This window comes from Pyrgilauda ruficollis, unplaced genomic scaffold, assembly GCF_017590135.1.
Source record: "Pyrgilauda ruficollis isolate IOZ18807 unplaced genomic scaffold, ASM1759013v1 scaffold1, whole genome shotgun sequence".
Lineage (NCBI taxonomy): Eukaryota > Metazoa > Chordata > Aves > Passeriformes > Passeridae > Pyrgilauda > Pyrgilauda ruficollis.
The window spans coordinates 1,813,014-1,829,769 of NW_024508100.1; positions in this window are offsets into that span (position 1 = coordinate 1,813,014).

The window sequence follows — 16,756 nt, forward strand, 5'->3', positions numbered from 1 at the left end:
TTTTAAAGAGGCTGTTGTCACAAAAAAAGGCAGCATTTAGCTGCACATATAATCTAATCAGGAGATATAGTAGAAATATTTCCTGTGGAAAACTTGAGGAAGGGAAGGAAAAGGCAAGGCAATGAAATATTATGTGATCTCCAACAACCAAACACAAGAATTGCAAAAAGAACAATTGCTTGAATCATTCCTGTTTGCAGACATTCCATTTTGAGCTACAGATGTGCCTAGAGCAGTTACCATCAGTGATTCTGGTAAGGAAAAGGTAGCACCAGGAGTCTCCAACACGTGTCAAATTTAGCACCAATTGCAAAAGGCAGCCAATTTCACAACCTAGATGAGATGCTGAAATATCTGAGACATACCATTACCATTAGTGGGTTAAAATTGCTTCAAATCTGCTTGCAGTTACATTTTTAACTTTGTTCTATTTTTTATAGTAAGCAAATCTGGTGTTTTAAAACTCTATGAGTTGTTAAGTCTTGTCTTTTTGATCTGGCCTGCAGTAAATTTTCATTTCTCTAAGTGTGGTGCTCTCTAAAGCCAGGTTGCCACACCACAGCTCCATATTCAGTACAACATTCAGGAGGTAAAGGAAGTTTGCTCACTTCTCTGCACAGAAGCACCAATGTTTGGTCATGGCCATTGTCAGTTTGGAAGAGAAATCCTCCTATGAGTAACAGTCCCTGGCTCCCTCACAGGCAGTGATGTAGAAAACCCTATAACAGCCTGGCACTTACATGTTGTCTGAAGAAAAGACACATTTGTATGAAAAAAAAGGAGGAAAAGTTATTATAAAATAGTTCTTTTATTTCTCCTATGGGAAAAATCTTCACTGAAGTCTGAATTTTCTTTGATTTTGTCTATTTCATCCTTTCCTCAGCTAAAAAAAATATTTGAGCAAGATCATTAGGCTTAAGGATGGTTTTTTTCAGCATTACTGACTGGATAATAATGAAAAGGGTTTCAGGCTGTGCTACAAATAGAATGAATGGCAGAATCCTTGTATTTTAAGGTAGAAAAGACTTCTTAATTCATGTGCTCCATCCTTTTGATCAAGACAGACTCTTTGTAAAGCAAGGTAAAATTCTTGGGTATTATATTGAACTTTCTAGTCCACAATACCTTCAAAAGCTTTTTTCATTACTGAAACTAAAGAATGAAAGATCTTTTTTTAAGCATTATCTCCTAAAATCTTTATTTAGTCAAAAGTAATGAAACCCTTGGTATCAAAGCTAACATTTATGCTACATCAATAAATAAGAGCCAAGATACTTCTGCTACCAAGAAAAATTAGATATTTGTTTATCTACACATTCTTTTTGCCATGTGAGTGTTAAAATACAAAACAATGCAAAAAGTTGATGAGTAAAACATTAAAACAAAGCACTTTTTTTTTAAAGAATTGTTTATTAGAACAGAGGGAAAGGTCTCAAACCTTTGTGATTTCAGTTCTGTTAAGCAGATGTGTTCACTTGTGATCTCCTACTTCAAAGATTTTTCCTACAATATTTATTTATATAAATTACTGAAAGTTTTCTAGCTGCCTTGTACTTAGAGCTACTGCAAAATACATTTGTAAACATCATAGGAAAGAGAAGATTAATAATTTTTGTACTGGCTAGTTCCAAAATATGTCATAATGGCTTTAACAGTGCAAGAATCTCTGGATTACCTCTGGCAGGAGAAGGAGGTGGAGGAGGGAGGATGCTGGGTTTTTTCTCTGTATTAACATCAGTGGTATCATCTGGAGTTCATCAAGCACAGGTCTGTTTCTAGTATCAGTATTTTGAAACATGCTCTATAAATGCTATGAGATTTCTCAACTGGAGCATTTTTTTTTTTCTCAGCTCAACCCAATTAACTGAATTAAATAGACTGCTAAGACCTTTACAATTCTTTTCCCTATAGCCACCATATCCATATGACTTGTCTATCCACTGTATCTTTCTTATGGCATCTGTCAGTATCAGCAACAGCATTTCAGATTTCATGAGCCAGTACTCTGCAAAGGAATGAGACAAGATGTCAGCTGAAAATTGACAAAATATGTTTGCCTCAAAAGACACTCTGTTGTTCATATACTTCAGCTCATTCATGAGAAATCCAAGAGAAATTCTGATGTAAAATATTTTCAGCCAAGCTGTAGCCCATTGTGTACAAAATAAAAATAAATTTGTGGTGAGACATAGCTAGTGCCATAGAAGTGGGGAGCAGGACTATTAAATATTCTTCTAATCACTTTGTCCTGTTACAATGGCTGTGGGAAAATAGCACAACTGAATGAAAGATTTTTAAGTCTTTCTTGAAATAGCACAGATTTCACAGAATGGGTGGAAAGCAGATGCTTTGCAGTGGTAGCCAGGGCTCCTCCACACTGGTGACACAAAACCATGGATCATTCTGAGGCTGTGATCCTGCCCACATTGCACACATGTGGCCTGAATTCTGATTTAGAGAAAACATTAAAAACAAAGCAGAATCCTTACTCTCCATCACCCCATGAGGCTCTGAAGCCTTTTTCTCTCCCTTTCCTCTCTATCAGTTTCTTTCAGCACAGTTGTCAGGTGATGTACTGAAGAAATCTTTTTATCACATGCTCCAATTAAAAAAATTAGGAATCTGCCCTAGGAAATCTGCCCTGCAGATCCTGAAGAACTTCCATTAGCTGATTATAGATTATGCACAATTTTCTGGCCTTGAACACTAAGAAAGGAACAAATCTTTGGCTGCAGTCATCAGTGCCATTTTCAAGGACTGAAATGCACAGAAAGGCTGAGATGGGAAGGAGCCTTTGGAGATCCTCTAGTCCAGCCTGCTCAAACAGGTTAAGCAGATTGCTTGGGGCCATGTCCAGTTTGGTCTTGAATTTTTCCAAGATGATTTTTCCACAACCTCTCTGGACAATGTTTTCCAGTGTTCAACTGCTCTCACAATCTAAAAAACCCTGAATATTATTTGAATTATATGGTATTTCTCATACTTTTGTTTGTTCCCATGGCCTTTTTCCCTTTCTGTGGGCCGCACTGAAAACTGAAAAGACTCTGCTTCCACCTTCTTTACATCATCATCAGGTATTTATACACATTGAAATGATCACACAGTGAGCCTTCTCTTCTTCCAGCTGAACAAATCCAGCTCATCCAGTCTCTCTTGACTGTCTGATGTCCCAATCCCAGTGAACACCTTTGCTGGACTCACTCCAGTATGCCCGTGTCTCCCTTTACTGGGGAGCGCAGTGCTGGACTCTGGACTCCAGATGTGTCTCACCAGTGCTGAGCAGAGAGGAAAGATCACCCTTCTCAACCTGCTGGCAATGATCTTTCTAATGCAGCTCTTACCAGGGTCTCTTTCTGCAAATCTGCTTTCCAGATGATTATTCAGTCATGCTTGAAGCAGTCAGGACCTCCCCTGGCAGTATCATTGGTGTCCCTTTGGAGGACCAGCAGGAAATCATAATCCAAGGGCCATTCAAGCCTAGGCAGCCTCTCTACAATGTCCCAGACCTGAACTCCCAGCAACAAAGTAAACATCCCTAGGCAGCAGGTCTGGTCATCAGATGGGACCTCCCTCTCCCTCCCTAAAGCAGGACTTGCCTACTGCTCTCACTTGCTGCTTCCTCCTTGCTCCATCCTTGGCTGCTTTGTTGGAAAGAGCAAGGTCCCGAGGGTCTCCTGGTCCCTCATCTGAAGTTATGGCACTAAATATCTGCATAGGGGACAGGAGTTATCCACCTGATGCCAGAAGCCATCAGCTTAGAGCCTTCAGCATCATGGGAATCTCCAGTTCCCAGCCTGATGAACACAGATTCTGCCCTGAACCCTGCTGGGGGCTCAGGTTATTCCCTCTGCAGAACCTCTGAGAGGGTCTGATAACCCCTTCCTGGCTGTGCCTGGTGCTGTGCAGTCTGCTGACCCCTTCCCATGGTTCTTTTACCTGGGAACACCTTCCTGCCTCATCTCCCCCTGCCTCAGCAAGACTGGAGCTTGTGAGTTGTCTCTTACATTTTGCCTTGGGTAAAGAGAGTGTGCCACATGTCCACATGTCCAGGTATGTCCTGCAGGATACAGCTCTGTGACAGTGACAGGATCCCTGGGCTGTAGCAGTGTCAGTTCATGTCTTCACTCACAAGAGCAAAATGGTTTTTGAATTCATTTTGCCTAGCAAACACTGTGACTGCATCACCCCAGTCACAAGGAGGCATTCCCATGATCTAGTAACAATTGCCAATCCCGTTTTTTCATTTGCCTTTTTTTCAAACCAGCAGCCTTGACTGCCTGCAAGCTTTCCTCACAGATGTAGCTGTCACCTTCTCTGACCTCAGTTCTGTGGTCTCTCCCTATTTATAGAGTCTAGGCACTGTTGAATGTGAGCATCTTCTAATATGTTATTTCATATAACTTCATTACATCCATATTCTTCTTATTTTTATGTCTCAATAATCCCTGACCACATTTCTAACCTCAGAGGTCATCACATGTCTTGTCTTTATAATTTCTATTTCCCTGGGCTCTCAGTTAAATGGAGCTGGGATGAGAATCTCTTCTGTGTTTTTAATTCTGTGAAGTATTTTTAAATATGGTTTGTGAAAAGGAAAAAAAACCAGTATGTGAAATACATCTGTTCTTTATCCTTTACACTTGGATTTCTAGTTTGAATGTAATCTTATATTTTGCTGATTAGAAAATCCCATGATTTTATTAGTCATTGTAGTGCTGCTAACCTCAAGCACTCAAACACTCTGAGCAAAACCCCAAAATTCCTGCAGTGAAGCTGAAAGCCATGAAATCTAAAAATATATATACATGAGGACATTTCATTTCCTGGGCTAAAGTCTTTAGGGCATATTGAGGTCAAATTTTGAGACTTTTTGAGCAAACAGGAAGACTATAAATAAGTCTCTTTTAACACAAGTTTATCTATCTCCTTCCTTTTAAGAGCATGGACAATGAAAATCATACTAGTCACAGTAACATAATAAAGCTGGCAATAATGCCATTGTCTTGTTTGTAGGGTGAACAATGTGATAGCTTTTTTGTCTGCATGGGATTTTTTGTTTTGGGTTTGGTTTTGGGGTTTTTTTTTGTTGTTGTTACTGTTGTGTTTTGTTAGGTTTTTTCTTTTTTTTCTAAGCCAGAATTAGCAGTTTATGTTGAACCAGGCTTTATTTATTTCAAGTGTGATGGACCTTAGGTCATGTTCCAAAGGTGGGAGATAAACCCACAGAAGAAAATTGTTTCAGACAGAAGAAAAATGAAAATAAATCATCTCTGTGGCAGTAGAGGGTTTTATCTGTGGAGATGAGGCTCAACAGTACAGCCATTCAATAGCACAAAAGATAAGACTGATAAGGCTTAACTTCAATGACCCTTTTAAGGCTTTACTACTTTGAGAATTTAAAGGGGAAGGAAAAGGAAAAGGTGGGAAAACCTAACATGAAGTAGGAGTTTCATTTTAGAAGGTAGGAAATTGGGTCTGCATTTTTTTCCCACCATCTCAAGCCCTAGCCATTATAATTTGCTAATATAATTGGATGCTCAAGTTACATATTTGCGTGTTTTGGGCAGTTTTGCTGTCTCAACTCCAGCTTCTCCAAGCTGCATTTTCTCCCTTTGAATGCCTTTGAATGACATCCAGCCAAGTGGCTGCCACCCAGTCACAGGATGGAAATGATTGTGAATAGTTTGGAGATGTAAACACATGGAGTGATGGCTGTGGGGCTTCTGTGAGGCCAGTCTCCCTTGAGTTACAGCAAAACCCTTATTTTTAGAAAGTGGGAACACATTTGTAGGTGTGCTTCAGCTACTGTTGTTCTAAACACGCAAGGGCTGTTATACTTTCTCCATACCTAAGTGGGTAATAAAAAATGTAGGGTCTTCAGCACAAATGTTCAAGCATTTGATGAAAATTCAGATCTGCAGAAAGCAACTGGAAGATTGTGCCAATCCTTCTGGATGCCTTGGGACTAACCTGAGCAAACACATCTTAATTACAATACATGAAATATTTTTGGACATCTTCATTACTCTGAAACACTACTTTGATTGTATCTATTTCTTAGGGGGTATCCTGCCCATGCTGCTTCTCTTAAATAATGCCCAGGTCAGAGAACCACCATGCATAAAAGAAAAAAGTTGTGTACTTGAGCTAGAACCACAAAATTATTTATGAGTTAGAGTAATGAAGCACCACATATCTAAAATTTTTGGCCAAGCCACATTCACAACTTTGCATTAGGTGACTCTGCATTAGTCACTTTGAGACTTTGATTTTAGAGTAATGAAGCACCACATATCTAAAATTTTTGGCCAAGCCACATTCACAACTTTGCATTAGATGACTTGAGTCTCAAAGTGATGCCAGGGAAGTATTAAACATCTCAAAATGAGATTCAAAAGAGTGAAGTTTCTGAAGTGGGAACCATCTAGAACTGAGCAAAAAAAGGGATGCCTAAGAACACATCCTAAATCTTTCCTCTTTTCCAAACCTGCAGAAAAGCACCCCCTGAGTTAAGGGATCCTCCTGAACATAGGTACCACCACATGTCCTTCAAGGGGACAAACAGAATTATTTTCTTTTTTTTTGTCCAAGTGACCCCACCATTACTCCTTCCTCACCTCACACTGCAACCCCCAGTACAAGCCTGACCTTTTCCTTGACCTGGGTATGGAAGAGTCTGGCTCAAATTCTCCCTTCTGTCCGAGGAGGTTTCAAACCAATCCTTCAGCTTCTCTGAGGGCATCAGCCCTCATGAGCCAGTTACATTCTCCATTCTGGCTGAAAAGGCTCTATTGCTCAAGAATGAACAAGCAAATCATGATGCATTGGAATAGCAAAAGCAAAAAATAGGAGAGATTCTTCATCCTAGTGCAACACAGGAAGGGAAGATGGTCCAGTTTCAGTCCCAATGTCAAACCCTGCTTCTGCATTTCATCCAGTGCCTGCCTCAAGTAAAATGTATTTACCATTATGAATTCACATTGCATTTGCCACATAAACAAAGAATCCATTCAGTTTTCTCTTTTTCTCATAAATTTTCCATATAAGGAAACAGGCACAAATACAGCAACTTGTAGGAGCAGCATCGAAAAAAACTACAGAAGTCACCTACATCTAACTCTCTCACTTTTGCTACCAATGAGCAATATTTGAAAATGCACAATAAAAATATCCACTAACAACTGACAGAATATAGCTCAGGTCCTACAATGAGGAACCCCCTCTGATCACACATAGGGACTGCTGCCTTCTCTTTTAACCATCTCTTTGTAATACAAAGCAACAAAATGCAACATAAAATCTGGCTTAAATACAGTGGTTAAGAATAAGGAATTTGCAAAACACTAAAATTCAGACATGCATTTTATCCAAATTAGTAGTTTTATCTTTTTTCTTTTAATGTACTCAAGGAATTTAAAAAAAAAATTCTTTTTTATGTACTCAAGTATATTTTCATAAATATAACCTAGCTTCTTAAAAATCAAGGGATATATTGTGGTTTATTTCTATTTCATATTTGGAAAATAACAAGCCATCTAAGAAGAAAAGACATATTAGATTTTTTTCAGACTGAATAGGATCTTGAATTAGCTGATTAAAGCTGGAAACAGACATTCTGACCTCAGTATAACTAAAACACCCTGCAAGTTATATAGTGAAAGGCTGCTGGCTCTAGGTAGTGCTTGTTAAATGTGTTCTGTTCTTTCCATAAAAACATAAGTCAATTTTCAGTGTATGGTTTCAATTTGTTCAAAAGTCTGTATAAATTACATTTTATTTTTTCTTGGGAAAATATAGTTGAATATCACGTCAAGAAAAGTTGACTTTTTTTTTTATTCTTTTCAGTTCTTTACCCCACCCTGCTCAGTGGAGCTGCAGTTTTTCCTTTTGTATTTCCAAGTCAATGCCATTGAAATACAGGCTTCTCTTTGTTGCCATTTTTTATGTGTAGCAGCGTCTCCTAGGAGCAGTAATAATCCTTGTTAGCCCTTGCACAACTCCTAATCAAAAAGAGCAAATTATTTAGGCTTATACTTCATGGCTCCCACACTTTTCCTCATAAAATATCAGAATACCTCCAGGATCAGGAGATAAGCAGGTCTTTGCTCTTAGTCTGCCCGTAGTTTCTCACATCCTGATCTCCTCCTTCAGCAGGATGCTGAGAGTTCTTGTCCTAAACCCCACAAATTCTAGAGTAAACCCATTGATATGAATGAGCCTCCTGAGGTGCTGAAAGTTAAATATGTGCTTAAGTGCTTTGCTGGATAATGGCTGAAACACTCAGCACTATATGGGACTAAGATCTGAGTAATTTCCTATGCCTCTTATGCCCACAGAAAATGGCCTAATTCCTTTATATAACAGCACAAGGATTAGCAGAAGTGTCTTCTGTTTGAACCAGAAGGTTTAGGAGGAAATGGAGGAGGAAGGAAACATGAACAGCATTTTTCCAAAGTTAGTAATTTAAAAATTATTTTTAAAGAAGAAAGGTATGGTGGCAGATTGTGTCTAGTTAGTAATAGGTCCAAATCAGAAACTTCTCATAATTTTAGGGCACATTTGTTTAAGCTGTATAAGAAAAGTAATGTTGACTCCAAAGGTCTGGATAGAAATACTCATGAAGTGAGAAGTTTAGTTTGGAAATATGGCCATCTAACACTCTTTTATTAAATAAAGAAACACTTTTGACTTAAAAATTTTGCCTTAGTTGGTCCTCCAGCTGTTCATTTTTGCAGAATTGGATGTGATGTGTCAGCCTGTGGCCACAGGGTACATTAAGGAAGAGGTGCTGAAGATACAGATTCAAAACCCTGAGACCACTTATGACCAGTCAGAGAAAGTCCTTTGCTCTGTGTTAAGGGGCTGTCATGAGCATGAAACCAGAAATTCAACTCACATGGATATCAAACATCTCCATTTTTCACTCACTTGTAAGGGAGGGGTAGCTGTCCTGATACCTGTCTCTGTGTAGTGTGGGATTTCAGGGCACAGTCACTATAAAAAGGGGACAGGAGGAAAAAGGAGCAAGGCTTCCTATAAGCAAACTAAATTACCTGAGAAATACAACAAGAAGAACTTGGCACAGGAACAAACAGCAGCTAGAAACCTGATTCTGTCCACACAGAGGGCCTGCTTTTCTACTTCCTGTGTTTTATAATGTCATGCCTACGTGAAGAAATTAGAAATTTGTTTCTCATGCTGGTAGCATTTTGCACTCACTTTTCAGAGGTAAATGTTAGCTCATGACTGAATGGAGAATGGGGTGTGCATGTCTGGGGTTGTGCTTCTGATTGGAAAAAAAGATATTCAGAAGTTTTGTCATGTCACTAAGAGTCCAAGGCAATGATTAAATATCTGTGCTATTAATCCCTTTCATGTGGGTAGGTAAGTGTATGCATGTATATTTACGGAGAGAGAGAGAAAAGACAGATTATTTCTGACTGAGGTTTTGATCATCTATCAAGTAGAAAAGTAGTCATTGACCTCAGCAGGAAAATTCTGACAATCACATTTAGAAAATATGGGGTTTTAATAAATGGAAAATTATTTTATGCATGCATCTCTGCCTCTGTAATGTTCTAGTTCTTTCTGGATTTTAATTGACTATTATGCCCACCAACTTCTTTTGATATGACTTTACTCAGAATGTAATGCTCAGTGACATTTTCCAAGATGTTGCAGGGTGCTGCTCCTAAAAATCTATCAAGGGAAAAGGGAAGAGCTTTTTCTTGTGACTTACTTTCCTTTTAACATGTAACACCCATGAAAAGCAGAAGAATGGTCATTTTTAATTTATTTGAGGAAGGTAAATCCATGTTTACAGCAATGTGTTCATAGTACATTCTGCTTGGAAGGTACAGAAATATATGCAAAAAAATTTCTAAAACCAATGAGAAATTCCAGGCTGTTTTCTGCCTGGTATTTTGTGTGGACACTGTGCTGAGCAGGATGAAATTCCAATTCTGTTATTTGGCAGTGATTCAAAGCCAGGCTACACCATGTGGGACCTCTTTAATGTTGAAATGCCCCTTTGTAAGGTACCTAAAACTTGAGTCTCCCAACTGTACCTGCCTCAGTCAACCATTCTGTTATGTATTTCACAAATAATTACCTGATCTGGAGATCCTGGCAGGGAAAAAAAGACTCAGACAGTCCCATCTGTGAGTATTACAAAGGAAATTATAGTGGAACAATAAGATATTTGAGTCACGTTGGAAATGACCTGATCTATTTAAATCTTTTTAAAATTCTCCCCTCTCATGGATTTTTCTAATAGAAAAACAATTCATTATGTAAAAGTAGGTAAATAACTAAAAGCATCTGATGAAGTAATTCTTATCTGAACTGATTTACCTCTACCAAGTGAACCCATTGCATACCTTGACACAACATTGGCTCTGCAATAACCAGCTTCTGCCTCCGGACTGTAGTTGAGAAAGTGGAATGCATTATTACAGCACAGGGAAATGTTGCAAACTATTGGTGACTCTTTACTCATAAATTATGGATAATGAGCCAGTACCATTCCTAATGTAAGCCCTTAATGCTGGGATTAATTTGATGATGTGTTTATGTGCTGAGGAATCTAGGCAATGAGGAAAAAAAAAAGATGGCAATGCCAAACTTGGTGTCAATAACACATCAGAACACTTTCTAGAGATTGTCCACAATGGTTTCTTTCTGAGGAATTATTATCCAAACAACTCTGCCAAGTCTGAGCAGAGCACAAATTACGTGTTACAGATGCATAAATTAGACTAGAGATTAGTAAGATTTATGTAGCTGGGGTGCTATTCTTACACCTATTAAGATTATTGACTTCGGAAATGTGCTTTTAGAGGATGTACTTTGTGTCCTAGTCACAAAGTGGCCTGTGCTGTTGTTCCAGATGGCTCCTGTTTCCTCGCCACATATCTGTCCCTGTCTCAGCCAGCTGCTGCAGCCCTCAGCCCTGTGCTGGACAAGACCTGCAGCATTTAAAATTAACCCCAGGCTGACTCCTGCAATGTTTTACATAAGTTGCGTTGAGAAGACATCAGACATTTCCCATTCAGTTTACAATTTGTCAACAAACAGATCGTGTACATGACTTTGTAAACACAGAAAGCAACTGTTCTTCAAATCTGATGGCTAATGACTTCCCCATCTGTTGGCTGGAAGTCAAGGGCTGTTTGAACAGCACAACATGAGAGCCCAAACACCACCCATAAACTGTCCCTGGTAACTTATCAAACACTTTTTCCACATAAACAGCTGTTTCAGAAGCCCACATTCACAGAATGTTGATTATACTACCTGGAGCTTTTTCTGTATACAAAAGTCTACCAGTCAAAGTCTTAAAGATTTTAAATAAAAAGGCAAGAGTACTTAAGGACTGTACAGAGTTTCTACATCTGCCAGTTACCACTGACCTGGGGTTTATTTCTGAAAGTGCCACAGGAAGTTCCTGTAGCTGATAAAAACTGAGGATTATCAAATACTGAGCAAAGGATGGCACAAGTCAAGGAAAATGTCACAAGAGTTCAATCCTGCTGCACTCCTGTATCCCTCAAGGAAACATGTACTTAATGATAAAAAGCGCAAGAAGAGCCACTGCTGACTTCCTGCACTCCTAAATTTGTTGCAGGATGGAGTGGACTGACAAGAGTTCAATGGCATTGCAGGAAGTCAGAATCATTCACTGTCTTGGAGGTTATTACAAATCCATAACCAAGATCCAGATGAGCTGTTGGTGAAGTTTTATTTGCTTCTCTAACTATAAATGCAACATTTTGTGAACTGTCTGCTATTCAAAGCAGACACACATGTTCTCCTCAACTCCCAAATGTTCTGAAAGCATCAGACCATCAGACATCACATAAGACATTTCAGTTCTGTGACTCTGTGTGTAACACCCATTTCCAAAAACAAAAAACAAACCAAACAACAGGCTCAGGAACATTTGTTTTTTTTTTGAAAAGATACTGTGCATTTTTTCTGATGAGATTAACTTTTCCAATAACGAGGTCAGAAAGCTGAAAGATGTGCATGTTTGTTTCTAGTCAATATTGTGAAACTGCTCCCTGTCCCCTCCAAACTACCACAGATCAACTCTCAAGAAGTTGCGCAACAGTGCTTGTTTTGAGCTGGAAAGATCTTTTTCAGATGAGCAGAGAAAGATACCAGAAGATGCAAAACTAACCAGGACAAACAAAAATGGAGCAATATGCATCTAAGCAACCGCAGCCAAAGCTTTCACCCAGTGTCCATGAAGCCAGTGCTTGTGACAAAGGCAAAGACAGCTTCCATTTCATGCAGGGTGTTTGAGTATATGCTGGAAAAATTAGGCAATGTGCTAAGAAAACTTAAAATATTCCAATGTGCAAAAGAAAAATGAGTTCCGGATAAAACTCAGTTGCTTGCATATTTGATTCCAAAAGTTCTAGCTATCTCCACCCATGTACTAATGCGCTTTCCAGGTAAAATAGATCTGCACAACAATACCTCTAATAGTCTTCATGGAGCCAGATGAACTCCCTTGCCTGTCATAGGCACCACTAACATCAGAAATCTACATGTGTAACATATGGCCAGAAACTATATTTTCTGCCCTTTGATGCCCAGGCAGATCAAAAGGAATAAGCCAGGGCATTCAATATTTTTCCTTTCCATGCAAGCTAAATTATATTTGCTTTTAAAATAAGTTATTTGGATTTTTTCAGAAAAACTGCTATCCAATAGGGTAAAACAAGGTTAGGAGACCATTAAACCAAATATAACTCCCTCCAGAGAAGCACCACAGAAATGAGCATTTGCTGGTCCAGCCTCATTGAATAGATCATTGCCAGAACAAGCTGCAGTAGCCCAACAAGTCATCTCACAGAGGAAAATCATCCCACGATGGTTCTCCCTTTCATTCAAAGCCCACTAATTTTCACCAGTTACAAAAGATGGAATATTCCTTTTCCCTTTTTGTCTTCCAAACATGGCTTGATTATCATAGTATCTCAAAGGAAAATAACCAAAATCAGGGAAAGAAATTAAAACTCTCTAGGTTGTTTCCTCCCCAGTTTATTCTGAAGCAGAAAAAGCATTTTTCTATATTTGGCCACACCTGCCCTTTTAGCTGCAAGGAGGTAGGCGTAAGGGTGGCCTCAAAGCAAGGATCAAGGCCAATTTCCTTCCACATCCATATCATTTATGTGTTTATATGTGTATTCACACATTTTATGCATAGAATCATAGAATCAATTGGAAATCAATGGAAGAGACCTCAAAGATCACCAAGTCCAACTGCTAACCCAGTAATGCCAAAGCTGTCACGAAACCATGTCCCTTCTCCACTTCTGATACCTTGCAAGAAAGCATCCAAGTCTTTTGTTCTAAAAACTGTGACTAAAATGAGGAAAATGTATCGAATTTGCAACTTTTCTTCCTTAAAGTAAGTGTGGCAATGGCAATGTGTGGATTAGATTAGAACAAATTTAATTTCTGCAGAGCACAGCTAGAAGAAGAGATCTACAACCATGGAATCAGTGCAACAGCAGCAGTAGTTTTTTTTAAAACATCAGACATGTAATGCAAGTTCATGGCAAGCAGCTGAGGTTTATATGACCCATTAGTCTTTGAATGATTTTATTTTTCTAGGCTTTTGAAGAGCTTCTATTCATTGCTGACTCTACAGCCAGTTTTTGTTGTTGTTGCTGGAGGCTCTTTTCAGTAAGAGCATCACATCATGAACTCTATGCTCATTTTATTGAAGGGTATTTTTTGTAGCTCTTCTCATGGAAAAACTCCATTAAATGTTTTTAAACCATCCTTGGGAAGAATATCTTTTGCCCTGAGGACACATCACTGGAGTTAGGGAAAAAGAGGTCCAAAGTTGTAGCTGCATTCAGTCTCACACACTGCATCCTCCTATGGGGTCCACATTACAGAAACCACAGAACAGCCACTCACTGGCATGCTTTTAATTATCTATATTTTTACTTTACTTTGTGGTTTTCTTGTAGCTTTTACTTCTGTGACATCACTTTTTCTTTTTTACATTGAAAGGGAGAGACAGAAGGGGAAACAGACCCAACTGGCCAGAGATGCTGGAAATCATTTTTCATATTAATTCCAGAGTTTGCGACCTATTTTTCTATACAGTTCCTAATGATGAAACAAAATGCCCTGCCTCCCTCCCAGAATTTTGGGTTTTGCCTCTGGACTGTGTGTTTGTGCACTTTCCAGCACATGCAGTTCTAACAGCTTTAGACACATCAACAAACAGATTAAATTATGTGTTGTCCTTAGGAACTGATTGCTTGATGCCTAAAAAAAAAGAAAAAAAAAAGAGGTTTTAGGCTCATACGTTAATTTTACTAATTTTATTTACAGAGTAACTCATAATGAAAATCCTGTGTTTTTTGCTGTGCAAAAGGAAAACTCAGCATAGGTGGCATGAGAAGTTCTTCTCACAATCTTTACCCAAAGAACTCTCCTGCACTTACTCCTTCTTTTACCTGCATTCTGGCTGACAAAGGAGTGTATCAGACACGTTTGATTCACAAGTAATGAAAGCCTGAACAGCAGCTGTTGCAGGGAAGTGTTAAAACTGTGCAAATACCAAGTGTGGTTCCCATCACACATAAAAGAAAACAAACTGAACTCTATCTGGAAAATCTCTCTCTTGCAGTGCTTGAAAAAGGAACATCATGTCACAATGATTCACTGTTACATGCTGATTTTGAGTGAATGCTGGAGAGCACACGAGCAAAACCCCATTATCTGCGTACCAGAGCCCTGCAAAGGCGAGGGGCAGGCCATGCTATTAAGGCCCACACACAGTGCCCCAGGACCCACAAAGGGCATCCTGGTCCATGCACTGATGCCTCCCCCCACAGTGATTTGGGGCCCAGCGTGTCCCCCAGCTATTTCATCATATCTGCCATCACTAAGTTCTCTGAGCCAAAAAAACAATTTTTTTTTTCCTATTCTTTGTGATACAACACGAGGTTTCCTTGTTTGTTTTATGTTCCAGGAGACAAATGATGGGGAAAACATTTCTGAAGCTCTTTCATTTGTCAATGACAAATGCAGAGATTTATATGAAACACCAGCAAAATGGAAATATTGACTCTGAGCCTTCAATTCAGATGAAAAGTGCTACCTAGGTGAAGAGTGTCATTATTGTAATGAATCAACTGCACACACGTCACAGGCATAACAAAGTAATGTTTATTGCCAGTAACATTTGCAATAATCATAGTTTCCAATAAGGACTCTTTAGTTAACCATCAAACTCTACGGGTGAGATTTCAAGAGTAGTCTAAGTAAATTTGGTGCCAGCTCAGATGGAAAATTGATGAAAGATGGGTGCCTGACTCCCACAAGGCCTTTGAAAAAAGGCTCATCTTGCATTAATTGAAAGTGGGGAGAAACAGAAATTCAATATACTGTCACAGCAAAAGCAGAGGAAAGAAAATGGCATATTAAGCAACTTTGAAGGAAAAGTTCTGTGTCACTGAAATACAAATAGCTGCAGAATCTTGTTATTTACTGGCACTCTGCTTCACCGCCAGGAGACAGCAGAAATTAAAAAAGATGGTCTGCAATGTTTCAAAGTCTTCCTTTTGTTCTACAGAGCCCTTAGTAGTAAACTCCATTAACCCACAATTCTATCTCCAGGACTATTCAACATTTGTGCATCTGTATGGAGTAAAGGGAAGAGACAGAAGATGCCACAGGAATGGGACCAGGAGAACAGCAGCACATGCTGCTGCTGGAGTTTCACTCTGCTTTACATTCCAACATCACTCTTGGTACTTCTCAGTGCATACCTGGAGGGAAAACAGGTAAAAATGTTGACTAAAGAGAAGATCAGGGTGATGCTGATGAGGTACATTTCAAGCAAAACAAATACTTTCCACAGCACAGCATCCATCCTCATCTTTGGGCATCCATCCTCAGGCTGCTCAGAATCTCTTCTGTGCTCCTTGTGCTTCTGGAAGTACCACTTAATGGCAGCATGAAAACACTGATTTGCATCTGGAGAGGGATTTAATCCTACATGAGTCCAGACACTGACCACTGATCTTGGTAAGGAAAGCTTTTTTACTCCCCCCTGTGCTTTACTCTCACTGCTCTATCCATGGAACCTGCTGTGTTTGGGGTTTTTCAAACACTTGTTGGGAGAGCAACAGAGGTCACCACTGGAGCCACAGGAGGCTTCCATCCCCTGCACTTGCTTATGCCTTGCATTAATGTCATTGAGTGGCATCTTCACACCCCAAATCCTCCCAGGATTTCACTCTAATTGGCAGTTCCCTCCCCCCTCCCTAAGGACTGTCCTACGAGATGTATTTTCCTATGAAAACAACAGAAAATGGGGACACCACTTCCTAGGGAGAACTGGAAACTGCACAGGAACCACACACAGCTGGAAATTTTCCCCAGTGAGAACTCAGTTGGTCGCACCAACCTACCAAAGCCACCAGGTTTCAGTGAGCATATGAAGGGTTGAGGGAGGGTATTACTGCTCCATCATGGTCTGAATACTTAGGGGGTCAGATACCACAGTGAAAGAGGTTTCCCAAATAAGCTGGCACTGGGGCAGAGACTTTCATTTGACACATTTATACTTAATAATGGGAATAAACACAGGTAACTATAAGGCCATGGACAAGGCTCTGCACTTACACTGTGCTTACTTCTAAAAATTCATTGATGGCAATGGGCTACAGCATCTTTACTCAACTCCAAAGACCATTTTTCACTTCCGAAAAGCATACAG